General features: G+C 52.8%; 1 protein-coding gene across 5 annotated transcripts in view; it reads left to right on the top strand.

The window, feature by feature from the left end:
• The window catches only part of RPH3AL (rabphilin 3A like (without C2 domains)), a 140,073-nt gene that overhangs the window by 22,327 nt on the left and 99,491 nt on the right, over positions 1-18,255 (top strand). Inside the window, exon 1 of one of the 5 annotated variants that reach the window (XM_045835789.1) lies at positions 5,340-5,422. The exons of 3 other annotated variants lie outside the window; for them this stretch is intronic. The gene's annotated coding sequence lies outside the window, so the exon portion shown is untranslated. Of the gene's footprint in view, positions 1-5,339; positions 5,423-8,753; positions 8,976-18,255 lie in introns of those variants that run through there. One more of the 5 variants, XM_045835787.1, reaches the window with a different exon arrangement.

Below are 18,255 nucleotides of genomic sequence, written 5' to 3'. Positions count from 1 at the left end.
CCCTCCTACCGGTCTGGATGAACGTGTCTATTTTCTTGTTTGTCCAACTTCCATTCAGATCAACTTTCTGTCAGTTTTGGTTGTTATTCTGTTTCTAAATTGTTGTCATCTCTATCTTGGTTGTGCGCGGAGGCATAGTGAGTCTACCTGTGCCTCCATCTTGGCTGGAAGCTCAAGAAGCACACTTTAGATTCAAAGATACACACAGGTGGAAAGAAAAGGGATGGAAAAAGATGAACCGTGCAAACAGTAACTAAAAGAGAGTTGAAGTGTCTGTACTAATATCAGATAAAATAGACTTTAGGATAAAAATAGTTGCTGCAGACAAACTAGGGTCATTTTGCGATGATGAAAGGGTCAGTCCATCAGAAAAACATGTCAATTATAAACATATGTGCACCTTACAAGGGGCCCCCAAAGTACATGCAGCAAAATCTACCAGAAATGAAGGGAGAAATACACAATTCAATGATCATAATTGGAGACATTAAGGTCCCACTTTCAGTGCTGGCTGGAACAGGCAGGCAGAGAATCAACGAGGAAATGGGCGGCTTGAACATAATAAGCCAAGCAGACCTCACAGACACAGAACACTCCGCCCAACAACAGCGAAATACTCATTCTTCTCAAGTGCACGTGAAATGTTCTCTCGGCGTTGCCATATGCTAGGCCATAAAACAATCGAGCCTCAGTAAATTTAGAAGGACTGAAATCATACAAAGTATGTTCTTTGTCTACAGTGGGGTGAAATTAGAAATCAACATTGCCCTGGTTGGTGTGGCTCAGTGGATCGAGCACAGGCCAGGGTTGCTGCTTTGATCCCCAGTCAGGGCACATGCCTGGGTTGTAAGCCAGGTCCCCAGTGGTGGGTTCATGAGAGGCAACCACATGTTGATATTTTTCTCCCTCTCTTTCCCCCTTCCTTCTCTCTCTAAAAAATAAATAAATATTTTTTTAAAGAAGAAATCAACAATAAAAGCAAATCTGGGAAATTCACAGGTATGTGGAAAGTAAACATACTCCTAAATAACCAGTGAATCAAGAAGCAATCACAAGAGAAATTAGAAAATACTTTAAGATATATGAAAATGAAAATACAACATACTGAAATGTATAGGATGCAGCTAAAGTAGTGCTTAGGAGAAAATTTATAGCTGTCAAGGCTCATATCAAAAAAGAAGAAAAAGTTTAAATTGGTAATGTTCTACCTTAAGAAAACAAGATAAAAGGAGAACAAACTGTGGTATATCCAAAGCAAGCAGAAAGAAAGGAATAATAAAGACTAAAGCATAAAAAAATGGAAGAGATGAGAAAAGACTACTTACCGTGTGAGTCCATTAAGATGAAATGCCCAGACTATGCAAATTCGTAGGACCGAAAGTAGATTAGAGTTTTTAGGGGTTCGGGGACGGGAGGAGGGGGTACAGGGCTTCTTTTGGGAGATGAAAGTGTTCCGAGGTAGTTGGGGTGACTGCCTAGCTCTGACTACACTAAAATTATAAATGGTGATTTTATGGTTTGTAAATAAAATCTTAATGATGTTAATACAAAGATTTAAAAAGTAGAGTTAATTGAGTGAAAGGGTTTGGGGGAGCAGGGTCGGGGTGGGGGCACGCCCCAGGCAGGAGCATCTGGGTGCTGCAGGCCCCAGCGGGGAGGGGGTGGTGTTGGAAGGGCAGTACAGAGGCCTGCGTGGGCCGCGGTGTGGAGATTTTCGTTTTAGCACTAGAGTGGTAGGAAGTGGGAAGCCACTGGCAGATTTCCACAGCTTGTCCCATGCCAGTGGGGCTGGCATCCTGAAGGGCCCACTGTGACACTGTGAGGGTCAGCAGCGGAGTGGGAGAGACCCAGGCAGTAGCCAGGGTGGGAGATTATGTCAGGAGGTGATTATTCAAGGTCACCCCATCAGATGGAGCCAGACCTAGGTCCCCTGGCACTGAAACCGCTGTTGTCTGCTGGTACTGATTAGAATTCCCCAAGTTGTTCTAATGGGCCCAGAGCACGGCTGAGGTCTCCTTGCTTAAGGGTGGGGGGCGCGGGCAGTGTTGACAGTAAGGAAGTGGAGAACACATTAATTAGGCTAACTAGGACTTGTGGCTAACTAGGCCCGGTTGCAAACAGCAGAGATTGAACAGGCATGGGAATGGGTTGCGGGGCACACAGCATCTCCCAGAGGCCCAGGTCCCGGAAGGGCTGAGTTAAGCACGTGCGCCTGCGGGAAGCCCAGGAGCCCTCACTCTGCCTTGTCTTTGCTTCCCCCTCTTGCCCCGCCGCCCGCCCTCTCCTCTCACAGAAGACCGCCTTTCACTTTTCACTTTCATGGGCATTCCTGCCTGGCGCAAGTGCCCCCTCTCCCACTGCCTAACTGTGCCAGAGAGCACTTGAGGTGAGACCTCAGTCTCTTAGCCCATCTCCCAGATTTCCAAGGGAGAGACCTCGACATGCCAGCCTGGGCTGGGTGCACCCCTAGCAGAGTCAGCTGGGCCCACGGGGGCTGGTCACAGTGTAAATTCGGGGCCTCTGGGCAGCCGGCAGCTACAGTAAGGCCCCGGGGAAGGAGGGACATCAGATGGGATGCCACTTACCCGATGTCAGAGTCCCTCCCCCACTTGGAGTAACTCATCCCTGGGATCTGGCTCCCCCGAGGGCAGGGGTGTCAAACTCATTGTCACCAGGGGCCACAAAGGGCTGAATGAGTAAATGTAACTACTCCTTAACTAGGGGCACGGAGCTCTGCAGGTAGAAACAAGGTGCCGGGCCGGATAAAACAAGGCGGAGGGCCTTGTGTTTGCCACCTGTGCCCTAGGGATTAGGCGTGTGGGACCTTATTTTGACGCTTGAACAAACGGCCTCCTGACTATCCCTCCTCCCTCACCCTCGCCTCCACTTTCAGAATAGGCTGGAATGGAGAATTATCTGGCTGCTGGTGTGAATTCTGTTAGTCTCAGAAAACAAAGGCTGGGCCCCTGCCCTGCTGCAAAGCTTGTGGAGAAGGACCCCGATGACTGTCACTGTCCCATTTTCAGCTGCTGTTTGCGACTCGGTGGTGCTGATTCCAGTGCCTGGAAGCCCTGGTGACTGTGGAATAATACATGGGCCTCCGACTGGGGACAGGAGGGGACAGCAGATGTCTGGGAAGTTCAGCGGGGGGCAGGTGTGAGGGTCAGCTGCCAGTGGCCTCACACAGCCCCTCTGTTTCCACCTCAGCTCACTCTCTGCCCCTGGTCGGTAGGTAATGCTTGCTGTTTATGGTCGGGAGTGGTGGCGGGGTGGGGGAGGGGGAGGGGGCAGGCGCCCAGGCCCTCTCTGCGGGAGCGGCCACTTCCAGTCCTGAGGAGCTGACTGATCCTGGCCAGGGCCATCTCTCTTGCTGTGAGAAGCAGGAAATTGAAGTCCTCCAGCCGCAGCGCTCTCAGACATCAGAGCCGGACGAGGGAGAGGACTGCATGCAGACACGGCCTCTGAAGGCTCCTTTCTCTTTGAATTCGGCAGCATGTGTGGGAGGCCACGTGGTCTGGTGTCTGCTTTTCCACAGCGGGGTGCTGGTGGCCCAGAACGTGGTGCCCAGTCCTGAGGGGGAGGCCAGCGGGTGGCAGCCCGTAGCTGGTACCCAGCCCCTCATTAGCAGTCCTGAGCCTCTGCGTTTCATTTTGCTTACAACCAGCTGAGTAAGAAGGGCACATTGTTTCAAATGCATTGCATAGTCGGTGAAACCTCAGGTTGCCTGGCCGTGGGGAGGGGTGTGCATGAATAATTTTTTTTTCTTTCCGTGGACATGTGGCTGGTCAGAGCCAGGACTGAAAGCCTGGCTTCTGATCTCTAATCCCAGACTCCACTCCCCACTCTGTGATACTCTGAATTGTTTCAGGCAAAGACCATCTTATTTTTCCTGCCATTCATCCATCTCTTTGCTGCTTCCCTCATCCTGTTCCCTAGAGGGATCAAGCTGCCCACAAGGATACATGGATGTTGCTGGGATATATAAGAAATATGGAAATATGCATTCATAACAAAAAGATAAATTATACATAGATATTTTATGTATGTGCATATCTGTATGTATGTGTACATAATTAAGTAGAAGCCCATAACAATAAGATTAGGAAAAATGCAGATTAACTAGAAGGTCAAAATCAGGGAGAGAGTTAAATGCATATTCAGGCTATAGAGCCATACACAGTTGACTGTATTTGAACCACAGATTTAGCTCGGAGCTAATTAGCAATCAAAGCAGGAAAAAATATTATGTGCACGGTTCATGTGGCCCATAATGAAAAGGACAGCAGACGCCGAGTGCTTTTCCAGGCAATTAGATCTGAGGGAGATTTCTTGCCTGGGTGGTCATCTGCAGGCCCCGAGTGGCGGGGAAATATGTGGCACATATGTCACTGCTGCCGCTCCCGCGGTGGACACCGCTGATCAGTCACAGAGGCAGAGGGACCTGGCGGCCCTTCGGTGAGGCGGTCCGGGCGGCCAGGACAGCGATGGGGCGCCACCTCGAGTGCCGTTCCAGTGCTGGGGGGGGTGGCGGTGTCGGGGGGTCACAGGTGGCCACCCTAAGTTGTGGCGAGCGCCTCTGCAGGGGTGATGGAGGTGGACATGTCCTGTTGACCGTCCGAGGTGTGTTTGCTGTCAAACACCTCTGGGAGCCAGGTGGAGTGACTGGTCAGGGGAATGAGAGGGGGCACGTTTGTCTGGAGAGACACGGGACAGGCCAGGAATTTCTGACTCCTCACGGCCACCCACTTGTTCCACAGATACTTAGTGAGCATCTACTGCGTGCCGCAATAGTGCGCCCGACCCAGCATCCTCCCCTCTCCGGTCCCGTTCAACTTGACTTCCTCAGAGATGCCTCCCTGACTCGCCCTGCGCATCAGAGCTCACAAGTCACGCCACCTGCACCTTTATCTCGGAGCCCGTGTCGCAGCTGTGCTGCCACATTTGTCTCTGTTTGTTCGGTTTGTGTTTCCCTCCTCCAAGACCTGAGTTCCAAGGTGGCGGAAACAGCATCTGTCGTGTTCATTGTTGTATCCTCGGCCCTTGCCCAGGGTCCAGCACATAATAGGTGCTCAATACATATTTGTGGAATGAGTGAATGAATGAATGAATAAACAGGGTGCAAAGATGAAGCAGATGTGGACTGCCCAGTAGAACAGAAAAGATGTGACTAGAACATAAGGTGGCAAATGCTCAGTGCTGAGAGGAGGGACAGGCGGGGAGCCAAGGGGCCTCAGCAGAGGGGAGAACAAGGCTTCCTGGCACGGCGCCCTTGGCGAGTCCACAAGGGTGAGGTGGAGGGGAGGGACCTCTGGGGCCACGGGGGCAGCAGGAGCAGAGAGGCAGAGCTGGACAAGAGAAGACAGGATTCGCTGGGGTGCCCTCAGAGCTGTGGCAGGGAGCAGGAGCAGCTGTACCAGGAAAGGTGGGTCTGAGCCAACTGGGAGCTTGGCCCCCAGGCTTGCTTTGGGCAGCAGAAGGTGGGGCAGCAGATTTGGGAGTGGAGCAGGGAGAGGGTGGGAGGGGCCCCAGGCAGGGAGGGGCAGGCTTGGGGAGAGCTGGGGAAATCAGGTGGGCCTGAGGGTGGCCCCACGGTGGTGGGGGCAGTCCCCGGGGGGATGCACAGCCTTTGCGCCCTGGACTCAGTGTACCTTCTGCCTCTCCCGTGCCTGTTAACCCTTGGGACCGCCTCTCGCAGGCTCCAGCCATGTGGGCCACCCACTGCTGGCCTGGCCCAGCTCTCCAGAGGGGTTTTGTGTGGCTGGTTCACCACTCACACTGTCGCTGACACAGTTCTGGTCACAGACACAGCACGCAATGGTGAGCTGCTTCTATTTCCCAGACGTAGATTTGTTTTCCTAATTCGTTTACTTAATTTCCTTCCTCTTGAACTTTTTAAGGTTTTGTTGTTTTTTTCCTTAGTCACTTATCTAGGGAACTTTTATTTCCTATTTATACTAATTATTACATTACCTTGCTTTATCCACATAAGTCATTCAGTTTACTCCTTTTGGCCTCCTCCTTGCAAATCCTACATGTGCATTTATGTAGCCATCTGGCACCTGCTTTCACGCTCCAACACATTTGGCGGGATTCTGGCCGGACAGTGCGGAGAGGGGACCTGTTGCTGCGGTCTTGGGACCGCAGGGGACGCTGGACGGAGGGCCACCGCCGCCCCTGCCCCACACGTTCCGCACGAATTAGTGCTGGAGGGCCTCACGTCAGCACGCAGGGCGCCCTTGGCATGTTCATTCCGGTTGCTGAGCCTGGGGCGGTCAGAGGTGAACGATGGAGCCGGGTGGACAGGGGTGACCTGGGACAGCTTCAGGCATTCTTGGGGACATGAGTGTGTGGATGAACTTTTTTAATGGTCTGAGTGCACGCCGAGGGACAAGCTCACAGGGGGTGACAGAGAGGGGAGATGGCCACACTGTCCAGGGGACGTGGAAGAAGCCCACAGTGGAGGGGCTCCCTCTGGGCACGTGGCCGCTGCAGGGGAGCCAAGATCAGCCTGGGGATGAGCACCGGAGGACAGCAGCCTCCTCTCTGGCATCTCCGGGTCAAGCTGCTGCTGGCATACACCTCCAAAGGGACAGAGGTCACGAGAGCAGGGGTCATAGTGTTTCTGTTAAAATGTCAGGCTCTAGACATTTTAGACACTAGAGTTAGCGTGTGTGGTGCATTCCCACTCCTTCCCATTTCTGGATAGGTGACCTACTCGGGACCCTTGACTGTAAATCACAGAGACTCAACTCAAACTAGCTTAAGCACAAAGGGGACTCTGTGGACCTGGCAACTTGGGAATCAAATCAGTGGTTCAGGTATGGCTGGATCCGGCAGTGAGCAATGCCATGGGGAGTAAGGACCTCCATCTCTCAGCTCCACTTGGCTTCATTCTCAGGCTGTTTCTGGTGGCAACAAGGTGGCGATTGGCCACCCACACCCACGTTGTTCTCACAGGGAAACAGTGTATTTTTCAGCAACTCTGGTGAGAGCCTCAGGAGGACTTGCACTGCTGGGCCTGGGTCACACACCCAGCCCTGACCCTGTCACTGTGCCCAGGGGATGTTCTAATTGGTGGGCCCCAGCCACATTCACTCCGAGGAGGAGAAAGGAGGGACCGGTTTCTCCCACCCAGAATGACTGGGCACGATTTCCTTAGCCTGGAAGAGGCCTCATTCCCACAGAAAGGAATGCTGGGCAGACCACGTGTGTCTGTTACAGAAGGCCAACAGAGGCCCCAGCCTTTGCTCACGGTTGCACCGCTGTCTGCACCACTGTCAGCTGGGGGCAGTTGGAAGGGTGCATCGGTCTAGCAGTGCCCAGCACGCCCGTCGTTCTCAGTCATGCGAGGCAGGCACCCTTGGCTTCCTCACACCCTCAGGTCTGGTCCCTCCTGGACCTCCAGCCTTCCCGTGCCACAGGCCACTGGGGAGCACCTGGAAGCCAGCCTCTTGCCACTGCAATTATTCCAGGGCTTTGCCAAGGTCCCCTCCGGTGACTGACACCACTTGTCACATTGCTTTGGCTTCCTTCGGTCCCTGGATCCACAGATCTGGCTCTGGTGCCTGCACCTGGCCGAGTCCCTGCTGAGGTTCGGGTGTCTTTTCTCGATGGCTTGACTTGGCCCAAGGCCCCTCGTGATTTTGCTGCCCCTGCACTTGCCAGCCGTGGGCCTACTGGGAAGTGCACAGTGGCCGGGCTAGGCCTGCTGGAGGAGGCCCCTCTCCCCCGTCGCTCCTCCTGCGCACAGAGCGCGTTCTCAGGGCGAAGGACCCGCTGGTTCTGTGCACGCTGGGCTCTGCAGCGGCTGCTTTCCGAGATCTCAGAGATGACCCACGTCACTTTCTTCTCTTTGATACAGCCGATGTCACGCTCCAGCGCTTCTCAACACTTTGAGATATAGAACCTTTTCTTCAGGTGAAATCTTCCCTGAAAGCCTAACATATATGACGCAGGCAGCAGCCGAGTTGCTCTGGGCTGGGTGGGAATACTCCCCTTATCCCTCCCTACTCCGTGCTACCAGCCCCAAAAGAGGCGCATGACACTCCTTGGGCTCCTTGGAACCCAGTCTGAGAACCTCGGTGTCCCTCGGTCCCTCTCAGCAGCACCTGCTTTTGCTCTCTGTGGGGACAGGAGGCCGGAGGCGGCGTTTTTCTCATCACTACAGCATTTCCTCTGTCCTCGGCTTGTTTGTGCCATGAAAAGGTCAACACGGAGATCCCTGTCCCCTTCCTTCTCGTGATCGGCAGGTGTCGGGATGCAGGCCTCGCTGCATTGCCCACATCCTCCTCCTCCAGCTGCTTGGGGGAGGGTGTTTGTGACACTGGCAACTTAAACACAAAGGGGACTCTGTGGACCTGGCAACTTGGGAATCAAATCAGTGGCTCAGGTATGGCTGGATCCGGCAGTGAGCAATGTTCACGTTCTCCACGCCTCCCTCCACCTTCGTCCCGGGGAGCTGCACCCAGTCACTGGGTGGGCGTCCCACCCCGGCAGCTGAGGCTTCAGGGAGTTTTGGGGTGCTGTCGTCCCATGCATGTCTGCTGCCTGCAGTGAGTATTTTGGATATCTCCTCATGAAATGTAGCCTTTTTAACAAATCTTTGAAAGTCATAAAAGTGGCCAGACTAAAAAAAATAGTAACAACACCAAAAAGAATGCAAATGTTCCCAGCAGAGGCCTCCCTCTAATAAGAAATGCCCTGTGTCTGTTCACTTTTAGGAGACTGCGTCGTCAGGGGAACTAGTCACCAGCACACTGGCCATGGGCTGGCCTTGGCCAGGCTTCCGTCCACCAAGGGGAATCCAGGCCTTGGTTTGGCTCCAGCTGGGCCTTCCCATTGTTGACTTAGATCTGAGTGATTCAGATCCTCATCAGGGTCGCCCCTGACAACTCCAGTGGGTGGGAGAGTGACCCACTCCTCCCATCTGGGGCGCCAGCACGGGGAGGCCCAGGAGAAGCTCCCCTCAGCTCCTGGTAGGTGTTTGGGGGTCTCTGGCTCGGAGGGGATAGGAAGGTGACTTTTGTGTTTCCTGGAGCCAGGGACCCAGTTCACACAGGGCTTTCCCAGAACTTGGCCAACTCCTGGGGAAGGGTGTGTCCTCTGTGCTGGGGGAGAGCTGGTTAATGGGTGACTGGAGACTCGCTTCTCCCTGTTGCCCTGGGTCCTGCTGCTTCAGAGGAAGTAGCAGCTGGGGTCCCGGCACATCCTCCATAGTTTCTACCCTTTCTGTGCCGTGCTCTGAGAGACCTTGGTGGGTAGGGATTGATACAGGGGACATGTGTGCTTTGGCAGAAGGTAGGACAGCAGATGGGCTTAGGGGCATGTTAATATGACTGAGCACATTGGGACAGTCTGTTCTGTAGGTATTTATATTGCGCATCATGCCATGTGTAGGCACCGGAAGAGGGGCTGCAGGATCTGTGATCCCAAGTGCTATGTGGGGTCAACCTGGACAAGATGTTGTGAGACAGGACCAGAAAAAACAAGGGCCAGAAGGAAGCAAAACTAAAGTGCCACCCTGAGCAGTGTGGCTCAGTTGGTGTCGTCCCACAAAGAGAAACACCGCCGGTTCGATTCCCAGTCAGAGCTCATGCCTGGGCTGTGGGGTGTGGTCCCCCAGTCGATGTGGGTGTGGGAGGCAACCAATCAATGTTTCTCTCTCACATCAATGTTTCTCTCCCTCTCTTTCTTTCTCTCTTCCCCTCTCTTTAAAAATAAATAAATAAAATCTTAAAAAAAATAAAGTGCCAAGGCAGCATTTCTTAGATTGAAAGGATTTTAAGTATATTATACAATAATAGTAAGTATATTTTATATATAAGCATTTAAAACATTTTAATGATTATGTGTGTATTTCCATATGTATTAGAACATAACTTTTTCTTCATTTGCCTTCTGTTTATGGCAGATGATATGGTTTTCTATTTATGGTGGAGAGAGAAATTTTCCTTTGAAAATAAGTTGAAGGAAAACACAGTTGATTTACAGGAAACGGCAGCTAACGAGCAGCACGGAGGCCGCGCGGGAGCCGGTGCAGCCGCTCAAGGAGGGCAGTGGCGCGGGCTGTCCTTGAACAGACCTACTTATTTGTAGTGGGCACCCGGCCTGGAAGCAGGTGACCAGTCGGGGGCCTAAGGAAAGAGTGTACGGGCGAAACTAGGGCCGTGGCTGAGGCCCAGCGACCGGCCACCCAGCTACCCAACCCGACTCTCACCGGCTCTGGCGGGCAGCCCGAGACCCGCAGGGCGGCAGGTCTGGGGTGGGTGAGCGGGCCTCGGTCTCTCTGCGGGGAGGCGGCGGGAGCTGGGCAAGGCTGCGGGTCAGAGGTGGCCTGGAAGGGAGGTGCCCACAGGCCCCTTCCTGCGTCTCCTGGCGGAGTATGGAATGTTCTGGGAGAAGAGGGTGGGGCTAGCTGCAGGAAGCCCCCTCCCGGCCAGGCCAGTGCGCCGCCAGCGCCGGCACCGAGTTCCTGCAGGAGGAGGAAGCGCGCAGCTTCCTGCCCCAGGTTTGACCCTGGCAGCCTGGCTGAGGGCCCTGGCCTCGATATCTTTCACCAGGGGCCTGCGGTCATCTGGGTCACAGATTTTTTTTAACTCTTCCATTTCCTCCTTCTAGTGCAGAGTCCACCAGAGGTTCAGAATGGGCTTGGTTTTAAAAAGTATTTTTTCCCCCAGAGTCCCCCCCCACCCCCCGCCACGTTTTTTTCCTGCAGGGTCTGCGGTGCGCCCGGCACCCACCGCATGTGGTACTCTCACTCTGCTACCAGAGCTCATCTTGGACAAAACCTTCTGCGGAAGGTGTTCTTCCCTCCGTTGTAACGAAGGAGGAGCAGAGCATGGGGAACTCCAGGCCCACGATGGTGCAGCTGGAGTCAGCGGAGCCGGTTCCAACCTCGCACACTGGTGTTGTCTGTGGGCGTGAGGCTGTGGACAAGAGATGTGCCTTGGGAGAGAGAACTCGCTGCCTGTTTTCCCTCGTCTGGGTGTGGGGCTGCGCCCTGCAGAGTGCTGGACACCTCTGTAAAACGGGGGTACTGCCTGCACCCCGCAGCGTCGTGGGGGGATTACCTGCGTTGTAATGCTTGCAAGGTGCTGTGTGAGTGTCAGCCTCTGTTACCGCTATTATTACACAGAACTAGAGTTTGCATAATTCTGAACCTAATTTTACTGGAAGACACTTTCGGGAGCCATCACTTAGGGCGGGTGAAAAGCATTGTGTTAAAATAACGTGTATGGCACAGGATGACATCGGGGGCCTCCCACCTTTGGGCTGGCTGTGTGTGGCCACACTGCTGCTCCTGGGGGTGGGGATGCATGCGGAGGGGCTGGGGTGTCTGTGTTCCCTTTTCTGTGTCACTAGCCTTACTTAGGAGAAAACTTGAGAATCAAGCAAGGTACCTTTAGCTGTGTTCATAGGCTCCCAGGAGGTCTCAGGTCTCTGATCTCGCCGACCCTAAGTTGGTGCCCAGGAACTTCCTGTCCTAATTACCTGTGACCTTAGCTAGCTCTTGAGAGTTCCTTTCCAGCTCTAAAATTCCGAGAGGCCTCTTCCTCTCTGGCAGGTCTACCAGGAGGACTCTGTTCCTGGAATGCCTGCCCAATGCCTGCCAGGTCCCTGCTTCTTCCTCGTAGCCCTCCCCCAGACTCTGCGCTCCGCAGCCCCCTGGGATTGCCGCAGAGAGAAACCCTGCCTGCAGAGAGAAACCCTGCCTGCGCCTCCCCGTGGCTCCCACTGTTCTTTGTACGGTCCCCGCATTTATTAGAGCCGCTGTCTGGTTCATCCACATTCATCCTGTTCATGTGCAGCCCGCACTGAGCATTCACAGCACAGAAAACAGGGGCAGCCCCCGTCCCCGTGGACCTCGCGGAGCCAAACAAGCCCACAAAGAAATAAATGTGCGCGTGCCCATCGTGATGCCTACGATGAGGAGAAAGGACCGGGAGCTGGTGTTTGTTGACCTTGCAGTCTGCAGTGGGCTGTGTCCCTGCGAGGGCCGCGCGGTGGGGACGGACAGCGTGTTCAGGGAATAAAGGCCTGAATGGTACATGCTCTCCTCCTTTGCTGACGGGGATGATAAGATCGAATCGGTAATAGACACAAAGCGTTTTGAAGGGCGTGACACATTATACAAATGTCAGATTAGTGGTATCATCAGGTTCTTTGTAGGAGAAAATTAAACATTTTTTCCGTTGCATTGACAGTGTTTGAGTGTTTTTAGAAAGCAGTTTTAGGTTTATAGAAAGACTGAGGGGAAGTACAGACATCCCAGGTCCCCTCTCCTCCCCCAGCTGCCCATTGTTAGCATCCGGCACTGATGCGGTGCCGCTGGCACCACTGATGAGCCAGTGTTGATACGTCGTGGTTAACTAAAGTCCGTGGTTCACATCAGGAGTCGTTCTTGCTACTGTACGCGCCGTGGGTTTTGACACGCGTGTAAGGACATGTAGCTTCCATTACGACATTGTACAGAAGAATGGGTTTGCTGCGCTGAGGCTGCCCTGTGGCCCACCTCTTCACCCTGCCTCTCTCCGCCCCCACACCTCTGGTCCTTTTCCTGTCTCCACAGTCTCGCCTTTTCCAGACCGTCCTGCTCAGACCCATCCGGCATATCCCCGCTCCCATCGGCTGCTTTCACCCAACAACGTGCATTTAAGGTTCCTCCGTGTCTTTCCGTGGGTTGATAGCTCATTTTTACTGTTGAATTTATTTCACTGCTTGGATGCACCGCGGTTTATTTATCCATCCAGCTGCTGGAGGACATCTTGGCTGCTTCCAAGTTCGACGATGACAAAACTGGCATACGCATCGGTGTGCCGTGTTTTTTGTGTGGACATGAGTTTTCAGTTCTTGGAGCGAATGCCGACTGGGCACGCAGTGCTGGATCGGCCGGTAGGAGCGTGTTCGAGTTTGGGGGACGCTGCCTCCAGTGTGGCCCCGCCTCTCCACAGTGAGTGACGGTCCCCGGGGCCCCATGTCTGTGCCAGTGCTGGGCAGTGTCGTGTGCTGGGTTTTCGCCACCCACTTTAATCTTCGTTGTGATTCATTAATGACATACGATGTTGAGCACCTTTTTGTGTGCTTATTTGTCACCTGTATATCTTCTTTGGTGAGGTCTAGTCAGATCTTTTGCCCATAAAATAACGGGTTGTTTGTTCTCTTGCTTTTGAAAAAAATAGTGTTTCCCTCATTTAGAATCTCACTCATTGCCTCTGACTTACCTGAGAGGATAAGGAAAAAGGTTGTGTGTGTATGTGGGGGTGATCCCCAGGGGAAGGGCCCCCAAACACATAGTTCTGTGTTGTGTCAAGAAGTTGGGGTGCCCTTGAGATTACGAGCTTGGGCTTGGAGTTCAAGTCCTGGGCTTTGCCAGGTGCTGTCTGACTCTAGGAAAATCATTTACCCCTTTGAGCCTAGTTTGCGCACCTGGGAAGTGAGGGTGTCACAGCCTCCTGGGAAAAATAAAGGAGATGACTCTGTCGCACTCGGCACCAAGCGTGGAACAGACACACATACCTTTCCCTGCCCCTCTGTGACAGTTGTGTCTCCCCTGTTTTCCTGTCTTTGAGGCCACACAGCCCACTAGAACCCCATTCGTCCCCGCAGTGCCTGGGGGGGTGGTGAGTGCGTGGGGGGTGTGCCATGTGCCGGCAGGCACCCACTTCCCAGCCTCAGCCCTTCCCGGGCACCCCTCACTTTGCTTGTTGCCAGACTTGTTCCACTTGCCTCTCCTTGGTCCTTCCTTCCACCGGCACGTCCCCGGGGCCGCAGTTTCTCCGTGCCTGGCCGCAAACGTAGACACCCCACCTCGTCCCCAGGCTGACTTCACTGAGGACGAACCACAGGCCAGTTTTGTTTGAGGGAGTTCCTGCTGATGGCAGCAAGGAAAAGCCAGAGAGGTGGGAACGTGACCTAGTTGATAAACTGCTGCCAGCAGTGGCTCTAGTCTGGCTGGTTCCCGCCGTGGCCTTGCCAGCAAGCCCTCCACCCCTCTAGAGACGGCCGTGTGGCCTTTCCCCTCATGCTGGTTGCTCTTCCAGGAGATGTGCCTTCTGCTCACCAGGCCTCTGCCTTCCCAGAAGGAGTGCCTCTGGGCATCTCTCACAGTACGGAAGGGAAGCCCAGGAACCACCCGTGTCTGCCATGGCTGCCCAGGGACAGAGCCGTGCCTTCTGGGGTACCCACCAGGGAAGCAGTAGTTCGGTGGTTATGGTCGTGGGGAAGGGAGACATTATTCTATTATGAACTGACCTCTTGGGCCATTGGGAGAGCAACATGAATAGCACGTGTGAAATGCTTACAACAGAACTCACGCATTCGGTGTTAAGGAAGGATTTCGGCTACTCTCATTGCCATCAGCTCAGACCCTTTCCATGGGGCACCCCCACTGCCGCCCCCCTTACCCATCTGCCGCCTCCCTCCCCTGAGCTGCTCAGTTCCCTCAGGTGAGCGTGGGGGCGTGAAGGTGCGTTTTGGAAGAAGGCAGTCCACAACCCAAAGGGGTGACCTGTTGGCTCAGTTTAGTGCAGCGACTTTCACTGATGCCCTTCCCTGTGCTGCTCTGGGGACGGGGAATTCCAAGGTTGATGATATTGATGATCATCATCATGGTGATGATGACAGTGATGACAGTGATGGTGGTGGTAGTGATGATGGTGATGGTGATGACAATGGTGATTGTGGTGGTGGTGGTGGTAGTGACAGTGATGGTAATGATGGTGACGACGGTGGTAGTGGTGGTGGTGATGGTGACAATGATGGGATAGTGATGACAACAGTGGTGGTGGTGATGATGGTGATGGTGATGATGACAATGGTGATGGTGATGTTGGTGGCAGGCCTGCCCTGAGCAGTGTTCCAAGTCCTGTGCTGGTGTGTGACTTGCACCGTCCAAATCAGGGTTTTTAGACTTGGCACTTCAATGTTCCCAACTGGATAATTTAATGTTGTGGGGGCTGTACTGGGCACTGTAGAATGTGTAGCCACAGCCTGGCCTCTACCTACTGGGCTGTAGCCAGTCACATCCTTCCCCCAAATGCCCCTTGGGGGACAGAACCACCCTAACTCAGAACCACTGATCTGACTGGCTCTTCCTGGTAGCACAGGAGTCAACTACGCACTTTACAGATGAGGCGGCTAAAGCTTAGAGAAATGAATGAAGCTGCCCGAGGTCATGGAGCTACTGATTCTCAGAGCCAGAATGTAACCCCTAGATATGTGACCCACTGCCCTTTGTTACGTGGCAGAAGAAGAGCATTCATCAACCCTCGGTAGGGCCACCAGGGGCACATGACAGGGTTGGGTCGTGGCCTGCTTGGCCAGCCCTGGCTTCCCGAGGTCGCTCGGGGCCAACAAAACAGACATTTGTGGAAGTCTCAATTACTGTTCTTCCTTTTCGTTTTGTGGAGCCTGCCGTTGTCTCAGAGATAAGCAAAGACCCTGGTAGACACTGTCATCCTTTTCTCAGCGTGCCTGCTCCCTCCAGCCCAGATGCCATGGGCAGGGGGACCCACAGTCACATCCTGAGTCCCCCCTCACCTTCCCAGATGGGAATTGGCTTCCGGCAGGGAGAGGAGGCCCCCTGGCAGGCGCCATCCTATCAAGTCACGTCACATCACACACCCCTTGGTATAAGTGGTTGCAAACAATAGACACATTTAATACAAAGGGTTTTCTTTTTAACTGTGAGAATTTTCAAAGCTTTTTATTTTGAAATAATTTTAGGCTTACGTGAAAGTTGCGAAAATGACAGAGTGCCTGTGTACCCTTCCCCTGCTGACCCTGTTCACACCTTACATAACAACACACTGCTCCTCATTTTTTCCTCATCTTTCATGACCTGCGCACTTTTGAACAGCGCCGGCCGGGTATTCTACAGAACGGCCGTCGGTCCGGGACTGTCTGACGTGTTCTCGAGGCTGGGTTGTGGTTGGTGCTGCCGGAAGGCACCCACAGGAGTGGCGTGAGTCCCGCTCAGGAAGGACCACATCGCGTGTCTGTGCACCTCACCCCTGGTGACGTTCGTCTCGATCACTTGGTCAGGGTGATGTCTGCCCGTTTCTCCCCGGTAGTGTCACTATTTTTTCTTCCGTAATGAGTAAACATCTTGGGGAAGATGCTTGAAGACTGTGCCAATGTCCTGTTTCTCCTCAAACTTTTGCCTGCTGATTCTAGTGTCCACCCCTGGGCCTGGCCCGCGATGGCAGGTGCAGTGGCGTCGTGACGGTGAGTCTCCTCTTCCTTCACGCCCTCTACATTTGCCGGTCAGACTCTTCCAGGAAAGAGCTGCCCCTCTCCTATTCATTCGTTCATTCATTCATTCATTCATTGTTCATTCATTCATTCATTATTCATTCATTCACTCATTCAGTTGTTTATATCATAAGAGCTCGCAGGTACATATCTTATTATGGGTATAATCCAATACGTTAGTTATTTCTTTTGTGGCTCAGATTGTTCGCACTTCAGCTGTTGAGAGTTAATGTGCAAGTTTGTAACTATCACAGAGAAGCTGGACCAACGGATTGTGCAGCGAAGCCTGTCGTCCCTTCACCCAGATTCCGCGGTTCTCAGCATTGGACCGTATTTGCTTTCTCTCTCTCTCTCTCCCCGCTGCCCCTCTCCTACAGTGTTTTCACAAATGTGCCATCTGTTGTTGTTTTTTGTAATTGAGGTTAATTTGCAGTTAATCTGTCCCTGTCATAAGGGGCTGGTGGTAGAATGTAAACAGCCAGCTCCTCGTCCCCTGGAGACCGTCCCGGCTGCCCTGCTCAGACCCCAGGTTCAGTTTTCGCTGTGCTCCGTGAGCACGTAGCAGCTTTATTGAGATATAATTCACATACTGTGAACTTCAAGTGCACCATTCTGTGGTTTTTAGGGTTTTCATGTGCAGGTATAACCGTCACCACAGCCAGTTTTAGAACGTTTTCCTCACCACGAAGAGGAGCCCTGCTACTTCAGGTGTTCGTTGCCGGCCTCCCCTCCCCGACCCGTAGGCCCCAGGCAACCACAACTCTCCTTTCCGTGTCTGAGGATTTGCCTCTTCTGGATACTTCATGCAAATGGGATCCAACACTGTGTGGTCTTTTGTTACTGGCTTCTCTCAGCACAAGGTTTTCACGGTTCTTCTGTGTCGTAGCAATATCAGTACTCCGTTCTCTTTTACGGTTGGATGGTGTTCCATGGCACGGTTTTCACATGTGCGCTTTATCGTTCATCAGTCGATGGATGTTTGGGTCGTTTCCACCTTTTGGCTGTTGTGTATCGTGTTGCTGCGTGAACATTTGTGTACAAGTTTTTGCTTTCAATTCTTCTGGGTACTTACCCAGCAGTAGAATTGTGGGGTCATGTGGTAATTTGATGTTTAACTTTTTGAGGAACTGCCAAAGTGTTTTCCACAGTGGTTGCACCACTTTACATTCGTACCAGCAATATGCAAGAGTTCCAATTTTTCTACATCCTTATCAATGCTTATTAGTTTCCATTTTTTTAATTACAGCCATCTGCCCTGGCTGGTGTGGCTCAGTGGATTGAGTGCCAGCCTGCAAACCCAAAGGTCACTGGTTCCATTCCCACTCGGGGCACATGCCTGGGTGGTGGGCCAGGTCCCCAGTAGGGGGCATGCGAGAGGCAGTCAGTTGGTCTATCTGTTGCATGTAGATATTTCTCTCCCTCACTTTCTCCCTTCCTTTCCTTCTCTCTAAAAATAAATAAAGTCTTTAAAAATAAAAATGAAAAAAAATTACAGCCATCCTAGTGGGTGTGAGGTGGTATCTCACTGTGGTTTTGAATTTCCTTGCTGGCTAGTGATGCTTAGCACCTTTGCGTGTGCTCCTGGGCGTGCATATGTTTTCTTTGGAGAAACGTGCAGTCGTGCCTGTTTGTTAACTGAGTTGTCCTGTTGTTGTGGAGTTGTGAGAGTTTCTTGTACATCCTGGGCTTAGGCCTTTGTCAGACACAGGACTTGCAAATATTTCCCCGTTCCCTGGGTTGTCTTTGCACCTTCCTGAGAGCATCGTTTGGTGCAGCTTTGGTGTTGATGAAGTCCAGCTTGTCTGGGTTTTTTCTTTTGCTCTTCATGTTTTTGGTGTTAACAGTCAAGCAAACCACTTCCAAATCTGAGGTCATGGAGATTTACCCCTGTATTTTCTTCTAAGAATTGTATAGTTTTAGCTCTTACATTTGGGTTTTTGATCCTTTAAGAAAAAAACATTTCCGATGGTGTGAGGTAAGGGGTCCCTCTTCATTCTTCTGCAT

The sequence above is a fragment of the Phyllostomus hastatus genome, unplaced genomic scaffold, assembly GCF_019186645.2.
Source record: "Phyllostomus hastatus isolate PE091 unplaced genomic scaffold, TTU_PhHast_1.1 phas_contig_210, whole genome shotgun sequence".
Taxonomy (NCBI): Eukaryota; Metazoa; Chordata; class Mammalia; order Chiroptera; family Phyllostomidae; genus Phyllostomus; species Phyllostomus hastatus.
The sequence above is the reverse complement of the archived record's forward strand: the minus strand, read 5'-3'. Positions and strand labels throughout refer to the sequence as shown.